The following is a 27,941-nucleotide window of genomic DNA, read 5'->3' as shown; positions in this document are numbered from 1 at the left end:
TTTACAGCAGCTTGCCAGAGTAATTTTATGTCTGTTGACTATAAGAATAATAAATGTTTAATCAGGCTTATGTTTTTCGTTTCTTTAAATTTCATTTTTCTAGTATTTCATTTTTCTAGTAAATCATTTTTATTATATTTTATAAAATTATCAATCCATGACATACTGGAAATTAAAAACAAAACTGGTCCTTCACCCAAGATAATTAGAGAAGCAAAACTCTAAACAATGAGAGTCAATGTTCATAATAATAAAACATAGTAATATATTTAGGAACTTTAATAATGAAAGGTTAGATTCTATTGAAAATACATACTAATATATTCAAACTCTTATGAAAAAAGATACTAAATAGATTAGAAGAAAGCCTTCTGGTAATAAGAACAGATTACTAACCATTCTAGGTAAATAATTAAGTTCGTTCTTGTCAGGAAAAATGAACTCGTTTCTATTTACAAGTGAAGACTAAGAGAGCTGGAGAACAAATGAAACCCCATACAACTCCAAAACCAACTACCCAGAGTTCAGCCAAAGGCACTTTAACTTTTGCTGAACAAAATTAACTTCATTTTAATTTTTTTTCTCCCCTTTCATCCTTCTGAATGAAGATGCTAATAGCAACAGAAAACAGTTACAGAGACAAGGGGCAGGGTTGGGTGTGACTAAGGTCTGACTACTCTGCGCAGACTCTATTTAATAACGTTTCACCTACCAATATTCTATGCTGGGGGTGAGGGGTGGGAAGGAAAGGGAGAGAGCTTACATCCTCCTAAGTCTTCTGAGTTTTCTAAAAGTTCATACATCAAGTTATAGTTACCCAGAAAAACTGCTGGGAAGAATAAAGAACCAAAAAACATACTTACAGTCCAAAAGTAAAAAACATCATTTGTACATACAAGCTTCTTCTCCCCTGCCTAAATTTTTTAAACTAATGCTATAGTGAGGTGCATTTCCAAATCTGGCAGCTTAAATAAAACCAACTGTAACTAGCACTGTGGTGAATGAAATGCTTTACAACTCACAGCTGTGACACTGAAATAAGGAAATCCTGGATTCCCACTAAGGGGTAATCAGCATCAAAAGACAGGGCACATTTTGATGTTTTGAGAATTTCTGAGAAGTCAGAGAAAATTTAGGTTATTTTCATATCGGTTGGACTTTACATAATAAAAGAACCCTAAAACAAAAAGCAGCCCCAAGTGTGGCAGTGCTATATTGTTTGGATTCCTTATAACAATCAGTGTGTTCATAAGACACTTAGAAACACACAGAATAAGCTGATGATCCTGGTGATTGGGACACACGCTGGGCAGCTGTGTGAACTTTCTAAAAATTTTAATTACTTTTTTTTTTTTATTTCGATAGTTTTCGGGGAACATGTGGTTTCTGGTTACATGGATAAGTTCCTTAGTGGAACTTCCCTCTGAGTCTCCAGAGTCCATTACATCATTCTTATGACACACTATATTTGGTTTTCCATTCCTGAGTTACTCCACTTAGGATAATGGTCTCCAATTCCATCCAGGTTGCTGTGAATGCCATTATTTTGTTCCTTTTTATGACTGAGCAGTATTTCACGATGTATATATACCACATTTTCTTTATCCACTCATTGGCTGATGGGCATTTAAGCTGGTTCCATATTTTTGCAGTTGTGAATTGTGCTGCTATAAACATGCATGTGCAAGTGTTTTTTTTCATATAATGACTTCTTTTCCTTTGGGTAGATAATAGTGGGATTGCTAGATAGAATGGTAGTTCTACTTTTCATTCTTTAAGGAATTTCCACACTATTTTCCATAGTGGTTGTACTACCTAAAAAACTCTAAAGACTCATTCAAAAAGCTCCTAGAATTCAGTAAAATCTCAGGAGGCAAAATCAATGAACACAAATCAGTAGCACTGCTATAAACCAACAGTGACCATGCTGAGAATCAAATCAAGAACTCAATCCCTTTTCCAACACTTGCTAAATAAACAAATAAAATACTTAGGAATATATCTAACCAGGGAGGTGAAAATCTCTACAGGGAAAACTACAAAACACTGCTGAAAGAAATAATTGATGGCACAAACAATGGAAACACATTTCATGCTCATGGATTAGAATCAATATTATGAAAATGATCATACTGACAAAAGCAAACTATAGAGTCAATGCAATTCCCATCAAAATACTATTATCATTCTTCATAGAACTAGAAAAAACAATCCTAAAATTCATAAGGAACCAAAAAAGAGTCCACATAACCAAAAGAACAAAAGCAAAAAGAACAAATCTGGAGGCATCACACTGCCCAATTTCCAACTATACTACAAGGCTATAGTTACCAAAATGGCATGGTGCTGGTAATAAAAATAGGCGCATAGACCAGTGGAACAGAACAGAGAATCCAGAAATAAAGCCAAATACAGCCAACTGATCTTTGACAAAGCAAACAAAAACACAAAGTGGGGGAAAAAATGCCCTATTCAATAAATAGTGCTGGAATAATTGGCAAGCCACATGTAGAAGAATGAACTGGATCTTCATCTCTCACTTTATATAAAAATCAACTCAAGATGAATCAAAGACTTTAATCTAAGACCTGAAACCATAAAAACTCTAGAACATCGGAAAAACTCTTCTAGATATTGGCTTAGGCAAAAAGTTCATGACTAAGAACCCAAAAGCAAATGCAACAAAAACAAAAATAAATAGTTGGGACCTAATTAAACTAAAAAGCTTCTGCATAGCAAAAGAATTAATCAACAGAGTAAAAAGACAACCCAGATTGGGAGAAAATATTTGCAAACTATGCACCCGACAAAGGACTAATATCCAGAATCTACAAGAAACTCAAATCAGAAAGATAAAAGCAACCTCATCAAAAAAAGAAAAAAAAGAAAGAAAGAAAAAACATTGTTTATGGAGTTCAGAGCTTGGATATTCAAGTATTGATTGCAGTTTTATTTTTAAAAGAATGCTACAATTTATGTGGTTTTTCTCATGTTTATATTAAAAGCTAATAAACTCTAAAAAACCATCAAAAACTGGGCAAAGGACATGAACAGACAATTCTCAAAAAAAGATATCCAAATAGCCAACAAACATAAGAAAAAATGCTCAACATCTCTATTAGGGAAATGCAAATTAAAAGCACATGAGATACCATCTTATTCCTGTAAGAATGGACATAATTGAAAAACAAAAAATAATAGATGCTGATGTGGATGTGATAAAAAGGGAACACTTTCACACTGCTGGTGGGAACGTAAGCTAGCTGTGTAAACTTATGAAACAAAGACCAAGCTGAGGTCCTTGCCTCACCTGCTCTGCTTCAAGGGCTCATCAGCTTGGCCCCAAATGATGTCTTCAGTAGGTGGCGAAATGTTAAAACTGGGAGCTATGTGAATGAACGCGCTGAAAGACAAAACACGATAGAACAGTTAGGTCACTGTAAGAAAACATAGTATTATGCAACCAAGTGCTGTTAACCAAGTTCCTTCTCAGCTTGACATTGAACTACCTGCAAATTTAGTGCTTAGAAAAGGTCCAGGGACTTTCCCCTGAGGAAGAATTCAGCAACACCACAGTCCTTAATGCAACTAGATTTCACCTCCCCATGCCACCAAGACTTACTGTGCAGGGTACAAATGGCCTTCTTCCTTGTCAAATCTTATGTCCCCCTTTCACTCTTGTTCTCCTTGACTTCTTTGTAGTATCTGACACTGTTCAGTAGTTTTCTTTTTTTCTCTTTTTATTCTCCTCTCTCTCCTGCTTCTTTTATGGTTTCCTGCTCCTCTTTCTCCTTCTGCTTCTCGACCAAGGACACTTTTTAAGGCCCTGGGTTTTTCTCTCTTTCTCTCTCAGAAATCATCTATTCCCAGCGCATCAATTCTCTCCTTGCAGATAGCCCCCAATCATCTCCATTCCCTCCCCTGAACTCCTCTCCTTTATTCTCAACTCTCCAGTGAGCCATCTTTCCTGTATATGGTATCTCTACTGCATATGCTCATTCAAAAGCCTTCATTTCTTGCTGCAACACTACTAACTGTGGAAAAATGTGCTTGTCTATTGACCTAATTGATTTCTGCAATAGCAGAATTATCCTCCCAGTCAACCAAGCTCCAAATCTTAGATTCATTTTTGCTCATTCTCTCTCCTTCAATTCCAGTCATTCATCAAGGCCTATTGATTCGTTACATCTCACTTCTCTCTCTTGCTACCCACTTACACTGACCAGATCCTGCTTAGCTGAGAAAAAACTCCTCTTCTTTCCTAATGTTTCCTCTTGTCAAATTGGCCAGCGTGCTGTGCTGCTGCCATTTTGATCTTTCTATCACTACCCCTGCCATTTGCATCTTCCTCTTGCTATCCCCAGCAATTCGAGAATCCTTACCGTCCCTCTAACAAGCAGCCTGCATTGCCTGATAGAGAGAAAACAAGACAGCAGAGTAGCTAAGAACTCAGGCTCTGGATCCTGGTGGCCATGCTTTGAATCACAGTTCCGCAACTTAACTGCTATGTGCCTCAGTCTCCTCATCCCTCAATGAAGGTCAGGTGCAGTGGCTCACACCTCTAATCCCAGCACTATAGGAGGCTAAGGCGAAGGAGCGCTTGAGGCCAGGTGTTCAAAACCAGCCTGGGTAACATAACGAGATCCTGTTCCTATGGGAAAAAAAATTAGCCAGGCATGGTGGCACACACCTGTAGTCCTGGCTACTCAGGAGGCTAAGGCAAAAGGATCACTTGAGCCCATGAGTTCGAGGCCACAAAGAGCTATGATCACACCACATGCACTCCAGCCTGGGCAACAGAGCAAGACTCTGTTTCTAAAAAACAGGGGGGCAGGGGGGACTTGATAATAACATCTCCTTCAAAGGCTTGCTGTGAAGATAAGAAGAGTTAAAAGGTGTGAAGAACTTAAGAGAAGTGCCTAGCACAGTAAGCACTCCATTAAGTGTTGAGTGGTAATGGCTCCCAGCTGGACCGGCCCACACAGCATCTCTTAAACCTGTGTGCTCACCTTTCCTTTGTTATTACACCTTCCCTCATTGGGCTTATGCAGTGCGGAAACTCTTCTTCTCTCGGCTCCTCTATACAGATTCTACCCATTGTCAAGGCTCAGGTCTGATTTCCCAGTCAGCCAGTGGTAAATCTGAGTACTTCAGCTGCAGCCTAGCTTTTTTGCTTCTGAACTTCTAGAATATTTACTAGATGTCCCCAAATTTTTTTAAATTACAGAGTGTGGAGGGCAGCTCACATGCTGGAAATTACTGGTGATGAAGCCGGAGGTCTTGCTGTTTCCTCTGGGTGCCCCTAAGTGAGTAATGTCTCAGAACCCCAGCTTCTTTCTCTGAAAAAGTTATTATCTTATTTATAAGGTTTCCTCAAAGATGGAATAAGAACATGTAACGCTCCTATCATATAATCAGGCATAAACATTGGTTCCCTTCCAGTGGGACTATAAACCTCCAAGGGTAGCTCACGTTTCTCCGTGCTCCAAGGACAGTAGTATGCAAAGATTAAACAGACAGGGGGATACGGACTGAATAAACGAAAACCTTTCCAAGTCTAATGATTTTATGACAATATTCTGAAATGGGCTTTTCCATGCCTATTCTAAATAACTGAAAGTGCTTTCATCATAAAATGCATTTTAACACACTTAATCTTCCAAGAACATACGTTGATTCTATTGCCCTAATGAGGGAATATATTAGCTACTTAACCTTTATCTAACTCTTACATAATATTAAGATTTTTTTAAGATTCATTTTTACAAAACCCAGAAAGTCCACATGCAAACAACAAAAACCAAACAAAAAAAGGAACACAAAGTAATTGAAAAGATTTTTCATACCTAAAAAGGGAATTTTTAATCACAACCTTAGTCATAAACCCCAACAGGCAAGTCAGAAGCAGTGAAAGATAAAAGTGCCAACAAGAAAATCCGGTTGAAGTGCCACTCAGGTTCATGCAGTGGGTTACAGGGCGCACAAGACAAGCTGGCGGAAGTGGGTGCTGTACCTTTATCACGGCCGCCCCCACCTGACCACCTGTAGCAGCCTCAGAGGAAGCAGACAACCCCCACACACTTTCCAGCTGCATCTTGGCAGCCACAAAGTACGCACATACAATCAGCTAACGTATAAAAGTATATCAGAAGCATCAATGTGAAAAGGGAAAAAATCTTTAACTCGTGATGAGTAACCTGTGTTATTTAGATTCTGTCATTGAGACCCGATGCTAAGCTAAGGGGAGACCCCTCTAAAGACACCCACACAACCCTGATAACTGGCAGCATAAGTGCATAATCTTTGCATCAAATACCTGGGGCACTGAAGAGGCTGAAGCAGCAAATCCTTTGGTAGAGGGTGAGGACCAAAGGGGGTACCTCAGAGGCTGCAGTTCCTCCCCCTAGTGTTCAATGACAAATGGAAACACGTCACTGGGTCCAAACGCAGGGAGGACTAGTCTTTGCTTTGGCACCAGGCTAGACAAAGAAAAGACCCCTTGCCCCGTGACCCCACATTGTCCTACAAAGGAAAAGGCTGGATTTTGTTGATGAATGCAATTCACATGTTTGGAGCAGTGTCATTTGAAGGGACTGCTTCAGAAATTCATGCAAGTCACATGAGTGGAGAGAAAACAGGAAAAAATTAAGAATGGCTGTTTACAAGTCACTTCTAAAACTTTGCTTTGTTCTACTTGAAGAATTTTTATCATCATTTAAAGTAGTTAAATTAAAATGCACCTGCACTGTAAATCGTGAGAGAACATACCTGCTCTTCAAATATGACTTGAAAATTATTTGGTTTCTCCCCTACCTCCTCCTACCTGCGATGCTCTCATTTTACATTTAATTTGGAAAATTAGAAGAAAAATGGAATAAGCTCAAATCCTAACCAAAAATTGTTTTTACTTTTAAAATACAATCATTTTAGAATTTTTAAATAAATGTAAAATATTTTATTATTTACGTGTTTAATAAAGGAGAGAGGGAGGGAGGGAGGGAGGGAGGGAGGGAGGGAGGGAGGAAGGAAGGAAGGAAGGAAGGAAGGAAGGAAGGAAGGAAGGAAGGAATCAATGGGCATTAAAGAAAAGTGTAACTTTTAAACCTACTTTCAAATACACCCAGTATTTGGAGGTCAGAGTAGTCACACTTCACCAACTTTCTAAAGGAGAGGCTTTTAATAAATGCAAGGAATGTCTAACACAGTAACACATGTGTAAAACGTTTCATCTGACAGCCATGTTCTAAGTTAAAGTTGTATTTCCTACTCTGAAATAATTTTAATTTATGGCTAACAATGGTAACAAATGTTTTCATTGAAGCCCAAGAAAGTATGAGAGTAGTTATTCCCATATTCTCATTTCCCATGTAACATGCCTAGGGACATTCTGAATGAGAGCACAGAAAAAGTGGAGGATTTCTCTGCCTACTCTGCTTAAGATCAACACCACTTATAAATCTAAATATAAAACGCACACCTTTAAATGATCACCATTAATGTTAATAAGTATTAAAGGTAGACACTGAAGTCTTCTGTGTTGGCAAACCCTAGAACTACATTTTCATTCAGACAGGTTGCCTCTGGATAAATGTCTATCTTAAGATTTTTTCTAAAAACAAGTAATGGTATTTGTAATTGCCTTCTTTAAAAGAATGCAAATTCCATTGCCTGCAGATTATGCTAAGCAACAGAGTGAGAGAGAGGAGAAATTTCAGTAAAATTTTGAGAACCATAGTTTGCATTATAGATTTTGGAATGTACCTTCCTGCCATTTAACCCAACCCTATTTTCTTATTTCCTCGTAAATACACTCCCCAGTTATTAATCCCTTATTAAACCCTGGGACAACAGTCATTTTGGTACCAATCACACCTTAGTTTTCCACTATTACCTGCTAAAAGTTCTCTTGGAGAAAAAAAATATAACTGTAAGAGAAACCTGAGTGATACAACTTCAGTATTTTAACATCCTAACCCTTTCAAACTCTTTCTATATGAGAATTGACTCTTTTCATCCTCCCTTGAAAAAATGTGTTCGGGCATTAAAATTCCTCTACCTTGGACCTTTTTGTAATGGCTGCCTAAGTATTTACTTTGATGTACTATTCAAGAAACCAATAGTTTGAGGTTTTCACTTCTTTTCTTGAAAAGAGTATCACAAAGTCAAATTTCAGCCTCATCTACAAGACATTTAAAAATCACACTGCTTTTCTGATTTAACTCCTAAATATGCCCAACACAAATAATTACGTGTGTTCACATGAAGATACATTCTAGAACGTTCAGTCACAGTGCTATACAAACTAATAAGTAGTGGTATAGTCACACAATATAATACTATATAGCATGGAGGATGAAAAATCAACTACCATAGTCAATATGGTGTCATACACAATATGAGTTAACTGTGCATATTATCGAGTAAAAGAAGGCAGACACAAAATAGTACATTCTGTATCTCCATTGATATAAAGTTCAAAAACAGGCAAAGCAAATCTATGCTTTCCAAAGTCAGAGTAGTGGCTACCATGGGTGGAGTAGTTACTGGAAGGAAGCCTGAGGGATTTCTAGGGCACTGATAATGCTGTGTCTTAATCTGGGAACTGGTTACAACAGTGTGTTCACTTTATGGAAATTCATCAGTAAGATGAATATACGTTATATGCATACATTTCTCTATGTATATTATTCAATTAAAAAGTTAAATAAAATTAATCAGCTTCTCTTAAGAAACAGACTTACAGGGACGAAAATTAGAGTGTTTCACACAGTAAAATGGAAGAAGCTTAAGAGCTAGGTTCAAATTCCAGATTCTACCATTAATTATTCAATCTTAGCTTCTCTGGCTTCAAATTCAATAAAATGGAGCCAACAGCAAAGATCAAATGACATAACACTGAAGGCATTTTAAGCAAGAAAAATATACAAATGCTTAGCACTACTGCCCGAAATACTAATAATGTACTTATCCAAGAAGCCTTTAAAGTTACATGGTTCTACACAAAATGTTAGTATAAACGTAACTGGCAAGATAATATTACCAGTTTTGCTATTTAAAGAACTTCCTAACAATCAAAGGTATGCAACATTTATTCTACCCAAAGTTAAAGTGTCCTGCCCTAGTCTCTACTTTGAGACACTTGGTAAATAACTTTTGGAAGAGTGTCAAGATACATAATATTATAGGAGATGATGTCAAATATTAAAGCTTGAATAAGTGGACTAGAGAATGATTCTACTCACAGTTCAATCCATCTCTTCTTCTCACTGACTTCTCAACTGTTCTGTGCTTTCCCATGTTTTCCTCCTTCTTCCCACTCTACCTTGCCTCCTACCCAGCCATACCCCCTTTCTCTCTGCCCACTGAAATTCTACCCACTTGTCAGTGTGAACCAAGGCATTCCTCTGGTGGGACACCCTTCCAGGTCACAGAGACCTTTCCTTCCTTTGAAGCACTTTTTTGTTTACTGCCTCGACCGTCTGTTTGCAACAGTCTTGGATCCGAGCATTGAACAGCTATGTATCTCTCAAGCCATGATTTAACAACTCATGTGCTCATATCTTGCTTCCCCAGTAGGCTATATTTTTTCCCTAAAGGCAGGGACTTGTGTGATACTTATTTTAATCCCCCTTCAATGCTCTGTATATTGTAGATATACAGTTGGGTAGCAATGCTTGTTACCCAATGCTCTACTTTGTGGGTTCAAGAAAGCAGGAATCTCTAAAAGTAGGGCAAAGGTGCAGATTGGGATTTCTTCAAGTAAATGGATTCTGTTGGTGGCATCTCATCTCTAAAACTCTCTGTTAAGCTCTGATCTTCTTTTCTCTGAGAGCTCTCAATCACTCTAAACTTTACAGACTAAACCAGTACTTTGAAATCAAAGTATAAGGTGAGACACATATAATTTTAAATTTCTAGTAGCCACATTAAAAAGTAAAAAGGAACAGGCCAAACTTATCTGAATATTTATTAGTTAATCCTACATATGCAACACATTATCATTTCAACATGTAATCAATATAATAAAAATTATTAAGGAGATATTTTATATCCTTTTTGTTTGAAATCTGGTGCACAGCACATCTCAACCACATTTCACATGCTCAAATGCCACATGTGGCTGATGGCTACCATACTAGACAGACCAGGTTTAGAGTTTAAGCTAGAACATGTGATTTCAAACCATTCTGAAAAAATAGAGAATCCAACAAACCCTATAGGGATATGCAGTAATCTTCCTAAAGCTTGCTCTTAAAAAAATCAAAGAATACAACCAGGCACGGTGGCTCATGCCTGTAATCCCAGCACTTTGGGAGGCTGAGGTGGGCAGATCACCTGAGGTCAGGAGTTTGAGACCAGCCTGGCCAACATAGGGAAACCCCGTCTCTACTAAAAATACAAAAATTAGCTGGGCATGGTGGTGCACGCCTGTAATTCCAGCTACTCAGGAGGCTGAGGCAGGAGAGTCGCTTGAACCCAGGAGGTGGAGGTTGCAGTGAGCCGAGATTGTGCCACTGCACTCCAGCCTGGGTGACAGAGCGAGACTCCATCTCCAAAAACAAACAAACAAACAAAAGTCTACAGTACTTTATCATTTTATAAAGCCCTCTGTCATACATTATCTCATCTAGATGACATACATACGGCAAACATTATCAAAGCCATAAAGTAGTTTCTTGGTCCTATATACCAAAAGAACACAGACCTGGTAACACATGGTTAAATCAAATAACTCATGGTCCCACAGCCTTAAAGAACATTTTCTATTCAAATGGTTTTCTCCATTTTTACTGTACAGCAAAGCATATTTTATCTGTGATTTTTAAGTCATTTAAGAACTTTTTATTGTGGAATTTTATGACTAGCCCTTTAAATATTAGTTTTGCTAGGAACATCAAAAGAACAAGTGACTAATTACATAAAGGGGAAAAGATTAAATGAATCATGGATTCCACTTGAACTTCATCAGTTAAAAGATAATTAGCAATATATTTAAGGAAAAAGTAAATGAGCTTGTTAGTCATGGTCTTTTGAGGGGAAAAAGGTAAAACTATTTTACTTGACTGATCTCAGATCTAGAATCTAAAAGATAAAGAGATACTGTAGAGAATGATTATAAAATACTCAGACTTCAAAGGTTCCCATAAGGTCAAAATATGGACTATGTATAAGAAGAAAAAATATGCTATATATAAAATCAATGTATTAATGAGATATATTTAAATATTATTTTTGAGTATTTTTTTTTTTTTTGAGACGGAGACTCGCTCTGTCGCCTGGGCTGGAGTGCAGTGGCCGGATCTCAGCTCACTGCAAGCTCTGCCTCCCGGGTTTACGCTGCCTTAGCCTCCGGAGTAGCTGGGACTACAGGCGACCGCCTAGTTTTTTGTATTTTTTTAGTAGAGACAGGGTTTCACCATGTTAGCCAGGATGGTCTCGATCTCCTGACCTCGTGATCTGCCCGTCTCGGCCTCCCAAAGTGCTGGGATTACAGGCTTGAGCCACCGCGCCCGGCCTATTTTTGAGTATTCTTAATCCTGAATACCTTAACAGGTATTCAGAACCCTAATCTGCTTCTGAATTTTTAATGAATATAAAAGAAAAATTTGAAGACATTAATGGAGAATTTTAAAGCAAGAATCTAGTCCTGTATGTTAGAAAGAAGAAAATGAAATAATGTTATATAATATTTTAATTCTTATAGGTGCCCAAATACATAAGCAACCTAACTTTGACTTTAGGGGGAAACTGGACAAATCCATTTAAAACTAATTTAGCAACAAATACTTACATGATTTTGTGAACATGTAACATCCCAAGGTGTTTTAAATTGATAATGTCCCCATATGAACTGATAATTTTCAGCTGAGTATACAGTTTATTCTATAAAATCATTACATCTTAAGAATCATGAAGAATCTTAGAGACATTTAGCCCAGTGCCTTTCAAATTTTGATGTTTATGTGAGTCGCCAGGGGCATCTTGAGAAAGAGCAGATTCAGACTCAGTCGGTGTGGGTGGGCCTGAGACTTCATTTCTAACAAGCTCCAGGTGATGCCAATGCTGCTGGTCCAGGGACCAGGCAATGGGTATTGCAGCCCCAGTCAAGTCTAAGGGAGGTCCCACAGCCTCTGCTTGGGCATCTCCAGTATCCAGGACTTGAAACCTGCCTCCAAGGGTAGACATTACAGGGAGGGACTTGTATATTACAGGGAGGGAAGCAACAACGAAAGGCTGCTTCCACTTCTGGTGATGGAAGACACTCTTTCTCTCCCGACATCTCCTCTTCTCCATGTTGAAAATCCCCACTTCCTTTGGCCACTCTTAGAACTGATAGGTTTCCAGACCCCTAAACATCTTTATCACAGAAAATGCTCCCTCTGTGGTGAAAATCTTTCTTAAAATAAATCCCTTGGGACAAGGCATAGCATCCCACACATGGGACATCCAGACCTGAGAATAGTTGAGTGGGAACATTACATTCCTTGATCTAAAGGGGACAGCTCTCTTAATGTGGCCTTAAGGAGGTGTTGCCTTCTGTAAGAATCACACTGCACTGCACTGCTGGCTCACAATGTTGTGGAGGAAATAACACCAAGCAAGTGTTCCAATCTCCACTTGAACAATTATTTTTAACTAAAATGTAGGAATTTTCAGTTATTCCTATTTAATGTCATGTTGCTACTATAACAACTCACATAAATCCTTTAAAATGTTTATTATCTAATAAGTCACACATATATAAAAACCATATACAGTTTTTAAAAACAATTGTAAAAAAAGAATATCCTTGGGACCACTGTCCAGGTTGGGAGATAAAACACTGCCAGGACCTCAGAAGCCCCCAGTGAGCCCCTCCCCTATCATACCCACTCCTTCACCTCTAGAGGTAGTTGTTACACTGCTTTTTGTGACAATCGTATTAAACCATATTAATTTTCTTTATAGTTTTACCATCTATGTATGTATCCCTAAATAACATTTAATTTCGCATGCTTTTGAACTTTACATGAATAGAATCACACTGTATATATTCTTCTATCTTGCTTCTTTCTTTCAATATTGTAAGATTCATCCATTTTGATGTACTTTTATTTAACAAACACATATAGAATGCCAGTCATTCTAAGCATGTCACAAATATTAACCCATTTAAACTTCCTAACAATCCTATCAGGTAGACATCATTTTCCCTGATGTACAGATGAGAAAACTAAGGTACACTGAAGTTCAGAAATTCATCCAAGGTCACACAATAAGTGGCAGAACCAAAATCTGAACCCAGGCACAATCCTTCCTCTTGACTACCAAGAAATGCTGCCTCTCCACACCCTTCTATACGTGGTTTTACTAGTTGATTTTTCATTGCCAAATAGTATCACAGTGCATAAATACCTTATAGCAAAATGTGTTGATTCGACTCAATATTGATGGGCATTTATTTGGGTTGCTTCCAGTTTTTGGCTCTTATGAACAATGCTTCTTTAAATATTTTTTGTCCATGTTTTTTCTTTTAAAAGTTCAGGGGTATGTATATGTATTGGTTTGTTACACAGGCAAACTTCTGTCATGGAGGTATGCTGTACAGATTATTTCATCACTCAGGTATTAGGCCTGCTATCCATTAGTTATTTTTCCTGATTCTCTCCCTTTTCCGACCCTCTAATAGGTCTCAGTGTCTGTTGTTCCCCTCTATGTGTCCATGCATTTTCATCGTTTAGCTCCCACTTATAAGTGAGAATGCGCATTGTTTGGTTTACCGTTCCTGTGTTAGTTTCCTAAGGATAATGGCCGCCAGCTCCATCTATGTCCCTGCAAAGGACATGATCTCATTCTTTTTTATGGCTGCACAGTATTCCATGGTGTATGTACCACATTTTCTTTATCTAGTCTATCGCTGATGGGCATTTAGGTTGATTAAACGTCTTTGTTTATTGTGAATAGTGCTGCAATGAACACATATGTGTATGTGTCTTAGAATAATTTATATTCCTTTGGGTCTATGCACAGTAATCAAACTGCTGGGTTGAATGGCATTTCTGTCTTTAGGACTTTGAGCAATCATCACACTGTCTTCCACAATGGTTGAACTAATTTACACTCCCACCAAGAGTGTACAAGTGTTCCTCTTTCTCCATAACCTTGCCAGCATCAATTATTTTTTGTTTTGTCCATGTTTCTTAAAGCACATAGGTAATCATTTTTCTTAGGAGTATACCTAGGGGTAAGATGGCTGTGTTGTAAGTTATTTGCAGGTTGAACTTGGTTAGGTAACAGCAAATTGTTTTCCAATATAATTGTACCAAGTTATACTCCTGTCAACTAAATACAAAAACTCCCATTCATTCACATCTTTACATGGTATTGTTAGGTTTTAAAATTTCTGCCAATCTAGAGAGTGTGTAATCATATGTTACTATGATTTTAATTTGCATGTGTTTGCTTATTAATGAAGCTGAGCAATTTTTATATATTTGCTGGCCAGTTGGGTTTCTTCTTTCGTGAAATGCATGTTTAAAAATATGAATGTACAGTATCATTTTTCTTTTTGGTTACCTGGCTTTTTTATTGATTCCTATGTGTGTTGAACCAGTATTATTTATGTGCCACTAACATCTTTACCACTTTGGGCTTGTTTTCTCATTCTCCATAGTTACCGCTCAGTGAACAGAAGTACTACTCACTTTTTTTGTTTGTTTGTTTGTTTTTGAGATGGAGTCTAGCTGTCGCCCAGGCTGGAGTGCAGTGGTGTGATCTCGGCTCACTGCAAGCTCCGCTTCCCGGGTTCACGCCACTCTCCTGCCTCAGCTTCCCGAGTAGCTGGGACTACAGGCACCCACCACCACGCCTGGCTAATTTTTTGTATTTTTAGTAGAAACAGGGTTTCATCGTGTTAGCCAGGATGGTCTCAATCTCCTGACCTTGTGATCCACCCGCCTCAGCCTCCCAAAGTGCTGGGATTACAGGCATGAGCCACTGCACCCGGCATCCTCATGCATTTTTAACTTTTGTACTATTATATAACAATTTTTAGGTCTGGCCAGGCACGGTGGCTCACGCCTATAATTCTAGCACTTTGGGAGGCTGAGGCAGGAAGATCACTTGAGGTCAGGAGTTTGAGACCAGCCTGGCAAACATGGTGAAACCCCACCCTACTAAAAATACAAAAATTAGCTGGACATGGTGGCATGCGCCTGTAGCCCAGCTACTCAGGAGGCTAAGCCAGGAGGATCACTTGAACCTGGGAGGTGGAGGTTGCAGTGAGCCGAGATCGTGCCACTGTACTCCAGCTTGGGCGACAGGACAAGATTCCATCTCAATATAAATAAATAAATAAATAAATAAAGCATTTAGAAAGAAAAAGATTATGTTAAATATACATGTTGGTCTTATAGTCTAGAAATTCAGTTGCTCTGACTACAAAATACAAAAAGCAAAGGCTCTGGGATAAGACCACTGTAATACAGAGCTAAAATAGTGATCTCTGATTGGCCAAACTGCAGCAAAACCAACCAAAACTAAACAAAAAACAAAAATGTCCCCATATGTAGCCATATGGAAATGGGCTGCAAAAAGATGAACGTACACCTGAACTCCCGGTGACATCTGGGCAGCCCCTTAGCAGGTAGCACAATTCTTCCTGAGCTAGCTGCTCCACTCTGCTGTTTCCTCTGACTCGCATTTTCTGTTAACCTTCCTCTTGGAATCCTTTGACAATGACTCACAGGGCTATATGGCTACTCAGCAATACCACAGCCCTCCGCAATAGATGCTGTGTAGGAGGCACGTAGCTCAGTGGATTGCAGTCTGCACTAGTATTTTCCTTTCTGCATTCAGGGAAGATTTGCTTTTCAGCCACATTTCCCTGAAACACAGCCCTGACAGGAGATGCTTAGTGCAGAGATTTCTAAACGAAATGATCTGAGTTTGGCTCCTTAATCATAATGAAACTAAAAACAGTAAGATGAGAAAACAACAGGGGGATCATCATTCCTACAAAAAACAACTTTATACTTGGGCAAAATAAAGAGATTAAAAAAAAAAAAAGCTCAAACTAATATTTTCCAACCTTTCACTAAAAGCAAGGGCTAAAACCACATGTTTTGAAGGTCTTGCACTGTGTTATTATTAGAAGTCACAATTCTATTGATACTGATGAGTCATTCGTATCGGCGGAAACCAAGAACTTCCATCAACATCATGTTACACACAGTCACTGTGGCTTTTCTTTATTACTGGTCAAAGCTGCTTCAGAATGCTTACTGAAACTTAAGAAAAAGGAGGCAAACTCCTCAAGGGTGTGCAAAGCTTTCCCTTCCCCAGCTGATCTTACTTTAATCATCCTTTTCAAGACAGTTTACGATGATTGGATAAACTTGTATCTACAAAAGGAAGTTTATTTAGAAGCCTCAAAAAAGCAACATTTCACACTTTCCGATGAAAATAAGCAAAACTGAACTCTGAAAACAAACAGTGAAACCATCTCTGAAAATATATGCTAGCTTTAAAATGATCAGAGGTCAAGTTTTTTGTTTTGTTTTTTAACCTCAATAACAGGGAACGGATATAAACAAAAGCTGTCATCACTTAGGGACTTGAGCCACATAAAACAATGTCAGGCTAGTCACTTGCACCCTCGCCCCTGCTTCCCTACTCAGGACACACTGCTTTGCACTGAGGGAGAAGTGGGTCAGGTTTCAGTTACACCAAGAAAGCCTAAGTTAAAGGTTTATGAAAACTCTTTCTGGTCTTAAGTAGGAAATAACAGCACATTCCCTTTTCATTTATTATCAGCCCATTTTGCCTCTCCCCTTAACTATTCCCAGAAAAATAAAGTGAAGCAAAACAAACAAACAAAAAGAGTTTTCCTGAGGTATATCCAAAAATGCTATGAATATGCAGTCCCTACAAAGGTAGAAATTTGTCCAATTTTCTCCCCTGCAACCAGAAGGCTGTGTCTGGCTGCTGACAGGAGAAGGGGACCCAGTTCAGCAGTGATCACAGATCTGAAAATTGCTTCCCAGTAGCTAACCAGCCCAGTCGCTAACCAGCCCAGCAGCCCGGAGCTCTCTCCAAGGGCGGTGCTGGTACTATGGGCAGTTTACAGTGCGGCCAGCTGAGCGCTACAACAGCTGCATGAGTCAGCAAGCATTGCTGGTAGGAAAGTGCTGACATGCTAAATTACTCTCGTGTACGTGAGGTGCACACACCTACCTGGCAAAAACAAAAACAGGGTACATGCAAATTAGCAAACGGGAACCTCTCTACGCTTGCAGTTTCTATTTTCCAAGATTAGACCAACAACATAAATAATCTATGCCACTGCTCAAAAAGAAGTAACAACTAATAATAATTAATCATGGTAATAAACAAGTCACTCTCAGTGTTGCTATGTGTGGAACAGCTGCACTGAAATCTCACGAGCCAGTTAATTTTAACTGGTTTTAATTTTAACTAGATTTAACTGCTTTTCCTCCCTTCTGAAAAATCAAAATAGTTACCATATCGACCACAAGAACTGGTAACAGACAAGCACAGTTCCTGTTTTTCAGAGGGGACTTACTTTCAAACCCACAATATCAAGATGCTTAACATAAGTGGAAATTTAAAATGTACTGTTTAATGTGGGAGACTTAAAACCTGTATGCTAATTCAGATCTCATGTGCCAGGCTTTGTCTGACAATGCCTCTCATTCATCTCTGTTCTCTCATTTTATACAGGACCTACAAATGTGCAGAACTGGTTATCTGGAACTGAGAATACATTTCCCCATAGAAAAAGGGTCAGGTCAATGAGCTAGCATTCCTTGATAGTCTGTGAAAATGTCTTGAACTTAAAATATGAGAGGTTAAATTTATAATCTAAAAAGTAGAAAATGATACTACAATGATACTTCCAAAACCATTTAAAAGAAAACACTCTTGATCAACTGTGTTTGAGGAAATGTCTAATTACAGGAGGATGAAGGGACACAGTCTTCTAAGTGAGACTTTTGGACTTCAACTTTAGGGTCATTCTGGTTCTCCAACATGGTTTCAATTGTTAGTTTCATTTAAAATGCATAGAATTCTCTTACTTTGGTATAAAGTAGTGTTAGAAAAAAAAACTCTTTATACTTACCAGTTGTAAGTAGTTTTTTTTAAAAAAATTGAGAGTTGGAAAAGAAAAAAGGAGGAGAAACAAGTACAAAGAGGGTGTACTAGAAAGAGGGAAACAAAGAAATTAAGTCTGGGATAAAGAAAGACACGAAGGCATAACTAAACTGCAAAAACAAAGAGGTAGGAACTAGAGGGCAGTCCCCAACTAGACAGTGTGTTCCCAGAGAAAGAGGACTCTTCATACCCAGCTCCGGAGATGACAGTGGAGTCCTGCAAGACAGTTCCACACACTGGCACTAGATGGAGCCATCAACTCAACATAGCATGGTTGCTGGAGGAGGGTATGGTGGGGGAGAGGTGGGACTGAAGGGCATTGACTCTACAGCCAGGTTTCTCTTTATATTTTAATACTACTGTGATTTATATTCTGCAATTCATTTGCCTATATTCTCTGTCTAGGGTTGTGTTTGTTTATGACGAGCCCCTTCTTCATTCAGAAATGGTCTCCTATCACCAGGTTACCAGTGTGCAAAATTCTAGTTTTTATCCTTAGAGTTTTACTTCTTTGGCTTTGTCTCCTATTAATACGCTGATGCTTCAGGAAAGTAACGCACTAAGTATGCTCAGTTACCTATATATTAGTAAAACTGTGTTCATAAAATCTTTCTCTGAGATTGGTTTTGGAAGGGAAGGACAAGGACTAGTTGAGGGGACTAGGTGGCCAAAAGGTAAAACAGCACGAAACAAAAAAGTGAGGACAGAAGGAGGATGGGGGAACTGGCTGCAAACCGTGCCCAGCTTCTTTACATTTGGGACACAGACCATTATCCCTGGCACTTACCTTCCCAAGAAGATGTATGAAAAGGAAGGGTTAACTCTGTCTACATTTTCCTCTTACTGAATGGGTAATATTTCTCACAGTAAATTTCATTTTTTTTTTTCAGTTTGACTCTTCGGGGCTTATTCATTTGCATAATATGGAATCTTGAACCCATACAGATATTCTACAAATCAATGCAAGTAATTCTCACACTAAATCAGCAGCTTTAAGCTCATCATTGTTTGCATAGAAATCTTTATGCACTCATCTGCTTGATTTTTTAAATCACTTAAAACTTCCAACACTGACACACTAAGCATCTCCCATTTAGCCTTCTCCAAAATTTGAACTAAATTCTGAAAAATAAGCACAGTACTGTACAATCATACACTTGATAATTTCCCAAATTGAGCTTCAAATGTGTGCTTAATGTTTCAAGTGGCTCCTGAGAATGATGCCTCTTGACTAAAGATGACAACTTTGGTGTCTGGCCCAGGCAGAGCTGAGTCAGCATTCTAAACAGTGACCTTGCAAACCTGAGGTAGTTGGCGGTTACTGACATGCCAACTGCCTGAGTCCTTTAAAACCATTCGAATCTCCAGTTGAGAGTTGCAACATGCTAATCTGGCAAGACAACCTCTTCCTGAAATTGACCAGAATGAGAACAAAGGTTACCTGCTTTTATCTGTTACTGGTAGCTAATATTTCTAATTAGGAGTTCTGATGGAATTAGTTCTCAATGAAATTCTTCCTCCTCAGTAGAACACTCTATGTCTTACAGGTTGAGTTTCTTTTACCTTTTCTTATCCACCAAGAAAAAAAAAAAAAAAAGGCAAAAAACAAATTCCCTCCACCTAACGAGAGGGTAGGAATGTGAGTTACAAGTAAACCCTGGAGACAGAGCCATGGGATTTCAGTTATATGCCTAGTACTTCTTTTGCCTTTACATGCATCACTTTTACTTTCTGATCCCTAAATGGACACTAAAACCTAAGGAAAGCAATTATTAGAAAGCGGGCCATGTGAAAGACGGGAATATATTCACTCAGGTTTACTGAGAAATTATTTTTCAACTTTAAGATAGATGTTAATACAACAGCCAATATTTTAGAGTGAGGTGACCTTTATTTCTGCTTCTGGGAACTGCTAAAGAGAGTTCCAACTTCAAACAAAGAAGAAAAGGAAAAGGGAGAGCCATAACACGGTAAGAAAACAGGCCCCAGCATCAGACAGCTAGTGTCCAATTCCAGTCCTACCATTCATTAGCTGAGTGACACCTATGCTGTGGCTTCCAGTGATCACACCTAGCTCTGGGTTGCTCTGAGGATTACATGAGTTAAATATGAGCAGCACACATAGGAAGCTCTCAATACAGGTTAACTATCATCAAAGAAAAAGAAAATAGAGGGGTGTTAGCATGCAGTATAATCAATTTATTTTAAATAGATGATGTCAAAATTCCTTAATTTTGCATCTAAGAATGGTCTAAATAAGACGTGTCCAATCTTTTGGCTTCCCTGGGCCACACTGGAAGAAGGAGAACTGTCTTGGGCCACACATAAAATACACTAAACACTAATGATACGTGATGACCTAAAACAAGAAAAATAGCAAAAATGAAAAACACAAAAAAACCTCATGTTTTAAGAAAGTTTTTGAATTTGTGTTGATCCACATTCAACACGCATGAGGCCTGCAGGCCATGGGTTGCACAAGCCTGGAATAATCATCTTTGGGCCACAGAGGAGGGAGACCCTCTGCTCTGGAGTAGCCAGGGACTTCAGACAGATTTTAGACTCACTTTTTCACCAAGGGCCCTACACACATCAGCTGACTGGGAGAGAATATCTTTGTAGCTTCTGATCATTCAAATATTGTCAAAATCACCCTAAATATGTTCAAAATAAGAATGTTAACTTGTATTTTTTCCAAGTATGGAAATCAACAGTACTCTTGGCAGTTAACTTCTGTTTTTATTAGGTTCTAAAGACCCAGGTAAATAAATCAATTCTGGACTCTGTATACAGGAACTATTATTTGCCAAAATGGCCCCAGAGGTTCCAGCATGGCTTATGCAATACTCCAAAGGGCCAAAGAGAGTAGTGAATTAATAGGATTAGGAAGCTGGAGGAAAAAGCGAATCTCAAGTTTCGGACTGTCCCTGATGGAAGGTCACTCCACAATTCCTCAGGGAGGGCTTCCCCAACCTCCCGACTAGGTTAAATCTCCCCATTAGACACTCTGGTGCATGAAATATCTTTCCTTCATGAGCAGTGGGTTATCTGTTATTAACTGATGAGTGCCATTCTTCCTACCAGATGACGTGCTTCATGAGACCAGGGGCCAGGACTGGGTTTGCTCCCCACTAGCACTGTGGTCACCTAACACTATGCCTGCCACATAAGAGATACTCAGTATATATTTGTTTAATGAATGAATGAGGCATCTGCCTCTAAGGAACAGTATTTCTGGATACTTGGCCCATTTTGTACTATCCACAAGCTTCTACTGCTTAGAAGAATACAGGATAGGAAAAAAAGAAAAATTGGCAAAAATCTATGGATACTGAAATACTAAGGAAAGATGCTGCGCATGTACATTCACTTTGTTTCCTGCTTGTGGAATGGAAATCACCACACTGGGATCTTCCAACTTTAAAATCCAAAGTGAAGGTCTAAGCTGTCTTTGGGTTAGACTCCTGGAAAATCCTGAGGAAATTCCTGAAGTAACTGCAGAAAGTGACAGAGGAGAGAGAAGAGAAGATGGCCCAAGACTAGAGTGATGGAAGTCTTGGAAACTCAAAAAGCTTTCTTCTGTAACTAACTGGGACTTTGTCTACATGCCAGCTATAGGCTCAGGCACACATGAAGAGAATAATAGATGTATGGGAGGACTGGAAAGTGGAGGATTTAAATGCTTAGGAAAAGAGCCAATGAAAGCTGACACAGGGACAGGAGGGACCTAGCAACCAAGCGCCGGCTCTCATCACATCAGCAGCAGCATGTCCTACAGCCTTCAGGAAAAGAACAAAAAGGTCAGGGAGGAAAATGACACATCTCAGAACCAAAGGGCAATTCATTATGAAGCTAAGGAATAAAAGAGAAGTCAACCAGGGAATATGCTGAAGAAACGGTGATTATGAAGTCACTGGGGAAGACTGAGAGGCATTTTGGCTGTAATTCCAATGACTAGAATGAAGGAGGACGTGAAATGCTTCTGGATTGGGAAGATTTATTATTTTGGAAAAAAATAGCTCAAGGAAAAACAAATGGCAAAATTCCTGCCTGAGTTTTGAAGTAGTGTCACTAGCAGGATGAGGTTCAATTTATACATTCTTTAGAAATGAAATGGCCCTTGAAAAGGACATAGTGGTAAGATTTGGATATTTCCAGCCTTACAGAAGCTAAGTAACATGCTGATAGTAAAATTAAGTTTCAGTTTTAGATAGAGTGATATTTGAAATTAACAAAAAAGAAAAAAGTAAAGGAAAAAAATTAAAAGACCCTGAACTGACCAAAAAAAAGGAACTACTTTCTTTTTTTAAAATTAAATGTCATTGCAAACAAAAAAAAAGGTGAAAGGTGAGTTACATTTTGGGCAATCTTACTGAGTTTACAAAATGTTTAGTTCACAGCAGGTTTCACAGTTTGGACTTGAACAATCTGTAAATATTTACTTAAAATTTAAAGAGAGGAGGACAGCACAGGTCACATATTGCCATTAACAAGACAGAAAGAATTTTCCGTCATTTCCAAGGCCTTGGTGCTGCGTTCCCACATGTGGCCCCAGCTCTGCCAAAAGCTTGTCTTCTTTTCCAAAGAAATTCCAATTTTTGCAGCCAGCCCTGACTTCTGAACTCTAAGTACCTCTGAGAAATTCATATGTCGCTGAAGCTTCTTCAACACCCAGACAGGGAAAGGAGAGAAACAGGGAGGCAGATGCACAGCGTCCGGTCCGTCCGCTATCTGAATTGCAGATTTTGACAAATATGTTACATTTTATATTGTTCTCTGTTCTGTGTATGTGAGGGCAGGGACCATGTTCTCCGTATGCCACAGTCCTACACCATGCCCAGTCATTGATTCCAGGACTGGACTGTGTACACAGAATGGGGAAACAACCTTTAGACATTCAAGAAAACACGCACTATATTCAGATTAAGTTCATTCCAACATGAGATTAGTTCTTCCAACTCTGCAGAATGGACAGGCACGACACCTATTTCAAAGGGTTGCTTTGAGGAGTCAATGAGGTACATACAGGTAAGGTAGTCAGCACTAGGTCTGGCACATGGTGCAGATTCAGTAAATCAAAACTATTATTTTGGTGAGTGTCCTCAAATGTCAAACTCCCATGGAGGTCCTCAGGCATTACCCAGCCAAGTTACCCCATTTGGTCAATAACAACTAAATATATGGCAGGTGGTTCAAAAGTAATGGATTATTCACCTGCAAGGAATCACATTGTACTCATGGTATTAATTTATTCGGCCTTTCATGCCGAATTCTCTGTTAAAAAGGAAGCTGATCAATCCCTGAGTGGGACTCAGTGTTGATTTGATTTCGAGTTTTGTTTTTTTGGCAACTTTCTATTTTCCAGCTAGTTGTAACCATTCATTGGGTGCATACTCACAAATCATCCACTATATGCCAGGCCTTTAGAAAATAGAGACATACAAAGATATTAAACAAAAAAGATGTTTCAGTATGTTCAGTGGTGGGAGACAAGCAGCCCGCAGGCCGACTCTAGCTCTTACATATGCTTTCATCCAAAAGTGTTTTAAAGATTTGAGCCAATATTCAAAAATCAGGGAATTCCGCATAAATATCCAATATCCAGCTTCCCCTGGAAAAACCAAATGATGTGGCAACACAAAGCCAGTAGTCCTACCAACTCTTCCCTGGTAAGAATCTACAACAAGTTAAGTAGGGGCAGCCTGCCACTCCACACTATGCCCTGCTCCTCACCAGAACCAGGTAGGTACATAATTTGTGGGGCTCAGCGAAAAATGGAAACGAGGGGCCCCTTGTTCAAAAATTATTAAGAATTTCCGAAGAAAACAGCAGAACCTTAAACCAAATGTGAGGTCCTTCTGACCAGGGAAGGGGAAGGGGGCCTATGTAACTACACAGGTCTTATGCCCATGAAGCTAGTCCTGGCTCTCACCCCCTGGACACACAGGAAGATAATTATTTATCTAAGTATTCTCTCATTCATTAACAATCAAGCCTGCATTTACAATAAGCTAGACGTCACACCCCTGAAATCTGAGGTTCAAAAACTACAGTAGAGGGGACAGGCACAGCAGAGATAGAGAGCCACTAGGGTCTCTTTCCTTTTTGTTAAGACTGGATCCACACCAGAGACACTGAAAGTTAATCCAAGTAAAATTAAACTGCTCTCAACAATACAGATTGGCTCGAGCCCTTTTGTTGGCATCACAGGAGCCTCGATTATGAATTCTGAGAAACAGCTCACAAGCGCTAATGAATAACTAAGTCCTGTCGGCTGTGCAGACAGTGGGCCCAGAAGTGAAGGGCTGGCCTAGGAGAGATCTGAACATGAACCTGACCATCTGGCTCTCTGTGACTCACTTTGATCACAAAATGAATTGCAACAAATTGAAGAGCACATGGCTAGAGTTAATTGTCTCATCTGTAATCTGAATCTACTTTTAAGCAGTTATTATTACCCTCTATCAGGTGGAAACATTTCCTACCATCACTGCAAAGTGCATTTTCCTGATGAACTGTAATGGATCATTAAATTCCATATCTGAATAACAATACTGTGCACTTATTCAGTGCCTTTCATCCAGGGATTTCAAGGCAGTTTGCAAATAATTAAGCCCCTTACACAGCAGCCAGAGGTGAGCCACTGGAAAAGAATTGCCTGAAGATACTGAGTCAAAGGGCATAATTCAATAGGAAGAGAATAAATGGCTTTCTCCCAGGCACTGGTAATACTGAAAGTGAATCCTGATCCCCTCCCTCCCTTTCACCTCACCCCTTCTTCTTCATAGCAGATCTTGACATGCAACATACAAAGAACCAAAAAAGTAACTAACAGGAGTGTTCATAATTTAGCTATGAGTTCAGACACACACTTAACTGAGGAGTGTGTGTCTCCATGTAATCCTGGCAAACACACCACCAACTGACATTTCAGTCCACCTGCAGAATAGACAGACGGCAGAAGAATTTACTCAACACATTCATGATTACCAAATGGCAAACCTGAAGCCTCCCGCCATCCAAAATGAAAATACGGCTCTGCACTGATAAAGTTATGTTCTAACAAAAATACTTTATTCCATGGTTATGTGTTCCATTTCTGGGACTTCCCCTATTTGAAAGATATTCAGGTTTCAGGAGTTAAAAGGACGCTGGAAATGGTCAATCAATACATTTCTTTTAAAAACCAGAACACTAGAAGGGAAAACATTTCAGCCACTCAAAGTTTTGTGGTGAAATTATAAACTCCAGAAAAACTGAATTTACAATGGAAATGCTGACAGACCTTTCACTGGAGCAGTTTGAATGCAACACTGTAATTTGGCAATCTCTCTTACAGACTGAAGACTAATTCTAACAAGATGTCATTTTGACTCACGTTTATTATTACCTGTAAGAATGAAAAACGCCGTTTACTCGGGAGGAGCCAGAGAACCAGGGTGGGGCGAGCTCACATTTTAAGCAAGACGCCCGCTGCTTTACCAAAATAGCCCTCTCCGCCAAAGGAGGGGCAGTCTTTCACGCTCAGCTTCTTTCATGTCAGCCCGAGCCTTTGCAGCTCGACATGCCTTTCCTACATGTTACATTTTAATGATCTGAGAAAACCGTTATCAGCGTTAACATCTCTAATTTTACTCTAAACAGACAAAAGCAAAATATCTCATTAGGCATCATCTCCGCCAAGGTTCCCACTAGGCAGGAAAGGATTTTTATCTAAAGTAATTACCCTTTTTAGTTAAATACACTCAACAGATGAAATTTACACAGAGAGTGAGAGACTGCAGCACTAGACAGCGAAGGTGAAACCAGGAACGCCGCGTCTCGCCGTCCGCGGGCCCGCCGGGAGGGTGCGGGTCCATCTCGCGTTCGCGGGTGGGGCGCCCCGGTCCCTCTCTTTTCCCAGCGGCTACGGGTCACGGCGACGGCGGTGACCTGGCGGGCAGGCTGCGAGGCGCGCCTCCTTGGGCCACAGACAAACCACCCCGGCAGCGGCCGCGCCAGAACTTCCCTCAAGTTGCCAAACTCGCCTACGCGCGGGAGAGTGCTGGGGATGCCCCGCGCGCCCGCGACCCCGGATGCCAGGAGTGTGCCGCCCCTTCACACTCAATCCCGGTCCTGCCCGCTTCCCCTCACGGTCCGAGTTCCTGCAAATCCTCGGCCAGACTGAGGTCGCGGAGATGCTCGCTACAGTCTCTCCCCCCGTGGGCACCTGGGGTAGCCCGTGAGCGCCGCCCGCCGCCGTCTCCAGCGGCGCCGGGCTCCCGAACACCCGCCGGGTGAGGGAAGCACAGCGGGGCCACGGAGCGCCTCGGCGCGGGGACGGGGAGGGCAGTGTCCCCTTCATAAACCAGTCTCCTGTGTGAAGCTTCTGGGGCTTGGAGACTGGAGTGTAGGGTGTGTGTTGCACTTTGACTTTATGCAGGATCTGTGGGAGAGGGGGTGCATGGTTTCCCTCTCAGAAGCCTGGAGCCCTTAGGTCTTAGCTACTCGGGACGCTTTCCGACAACCCGATCTTTCGCTAGGAGAGATTCGACCCAGGTCTGCGCCGCGAGGCCCCCAGCTCGCCTCCTCCTGCGACCCTAAACTTGGGCTTTGATTCCCCGCCGGTCGCGGTGGTCCGGGCCACCCGGCGGCGGCTGACAGCTGAGCGCAAAGGCGCCGCGGCCAAGATCCTAGCGGAGCAGCCCGGGGCGCGCACGCCGGGGGTTAAGGAGGAGGCCGCCCGACCTTGCGCGGGGATCGCGGGCTGGGGGTCGGGGCACCCGGGCCTCCCTGGGTCGGAGGCAGGGCCGCGGGTCTGACAGCTGCTGCGGCTCGCGCAGACGCGCGCCTCCCTGCAGCCCGCCCTCCCCACGCCTGACTTATTACCCTCTGCTCCTCCTCCCCCTGCTGTTCCAAAACACCCTTCGACGCCAACAAAATACAATGCCGCCTCAGCCGCCGTAAACAGCCGGGCGGGAGAGCGCATATTCAGCGCGGCGCGGCCGCCGGCTCGGCTCCCACCCCCTTAGCGTTCCTAGAAAATGCCATAAAAGCGGGCAGGGCGCGGGGAGGGCGGCTGCGCGCCCGGCGGCAGGGGCTCCCTTCCCGCGCCGCTTCCCCACGCCTCCCCGCCCGCTCGCTCCCCCCGCAAACTTGCCCCGCCACCCCGCCCGGCGCCGGGGCCCGGGGTCCGGGGCCCGGGACTCACCTCGCCGGAGAACTTTGCGTCCTTCTCCGCCTCCTCTGCTCCGCGTCTTCCCGGCTCGCAGCCCCCTCCCGGCAGCCGGCGAGGTGGGCGGTTCGGGGGTCACCGAAAGCTCGCGGAGAGGACGCGCATCACATGGCAGCTCGTTCCCAGCCCCCCGAGTGCGCCGGGAAGGGGGAGGGGAAGGGGCGAGGGGAGGCCAGGGAGAAAGCGAGAGCGGGGCGGCGGCGGGAGTAGGCAGGCGGGGTGGCGAGGGCGGCGGCCGCTCACGTTAGCGCTGTGCGACCGCAGCCCAGGCGTGCACGGCCGCTGCTGCTGCCGCTGCTGCTGCTGCTGCTGAGGCGGCGGCGGCTCGGCGCTGTTTGCTCCGCGCGGCGCGGCTCGCGCTCTCCCCGGAACGCCCACACTCTCAATCGCTACATTGTTGACATTCGGCGCTGACGTCACCCGCTCCCCATTCACAATAACTTTACGGGAGCCGGGCAGCGCACCTCCCCGGCCGCTGGGGCGCGGTACGCCCGGCGACTAGCGTAAGCCGCTCCGCGAATGGCGCTCCGGGGGCTGGGGCGGGGGGCGGGGGCGGGGGCGGGCGCGCGCGCTC

At 41.4% G+C, this 27,941-nt stretch overlaps 1 protein-coding gene across 13 annotated transcripts in view; it reads right to left on the bottom strand.

Annotated features, from left to right (window-relative positions):
- BACH2 (BTB domain and CNC homolog 2) overlaps positions 1-27,739 on the bottom strand; it is a 367,936-nt gene extending 340,197 nt beyond the window's left edge. For 10 of the 13 annotated variants that reach the window (XR_010586318.2, XR_012433614.1, XM_045390295.2 and 7 more), the window contains exon 1: positions 27,344-27,739. The gene's annotated coding sequence lies outside the window, so the exon portion shown is untranslated. Of the gene's footprint in view, positions 1-3,310; positions 3,404-27,343 lie in introns of all 13 variants that reach the window. The other 3 variants (XM_065543704.1, XM_015449069.3, XM_074037451.1) reach the window with 1 other exon arrangement.
- Between the last annotated feature and the right edge of the window lie 202 nt (positions 27,740-27,941).

Source organism: Macaca fascicularis, chromosome 4 (assembly GCF_037993035.2).
Source record: "Macaca fascicularis isolate 582-1 chromosome 4, T2T-MFA8v1.1".
Taxonomy (NCBI): domain Eukaryota; kingdom Metazoa; phylum Chordata; class Mammalia; order Primates; family Cercopithecidae; genus Macaca; species Macaca fascicularis.
This window is presented reverse-complemented; position numbering and strand designations above follow the sequence as displayed.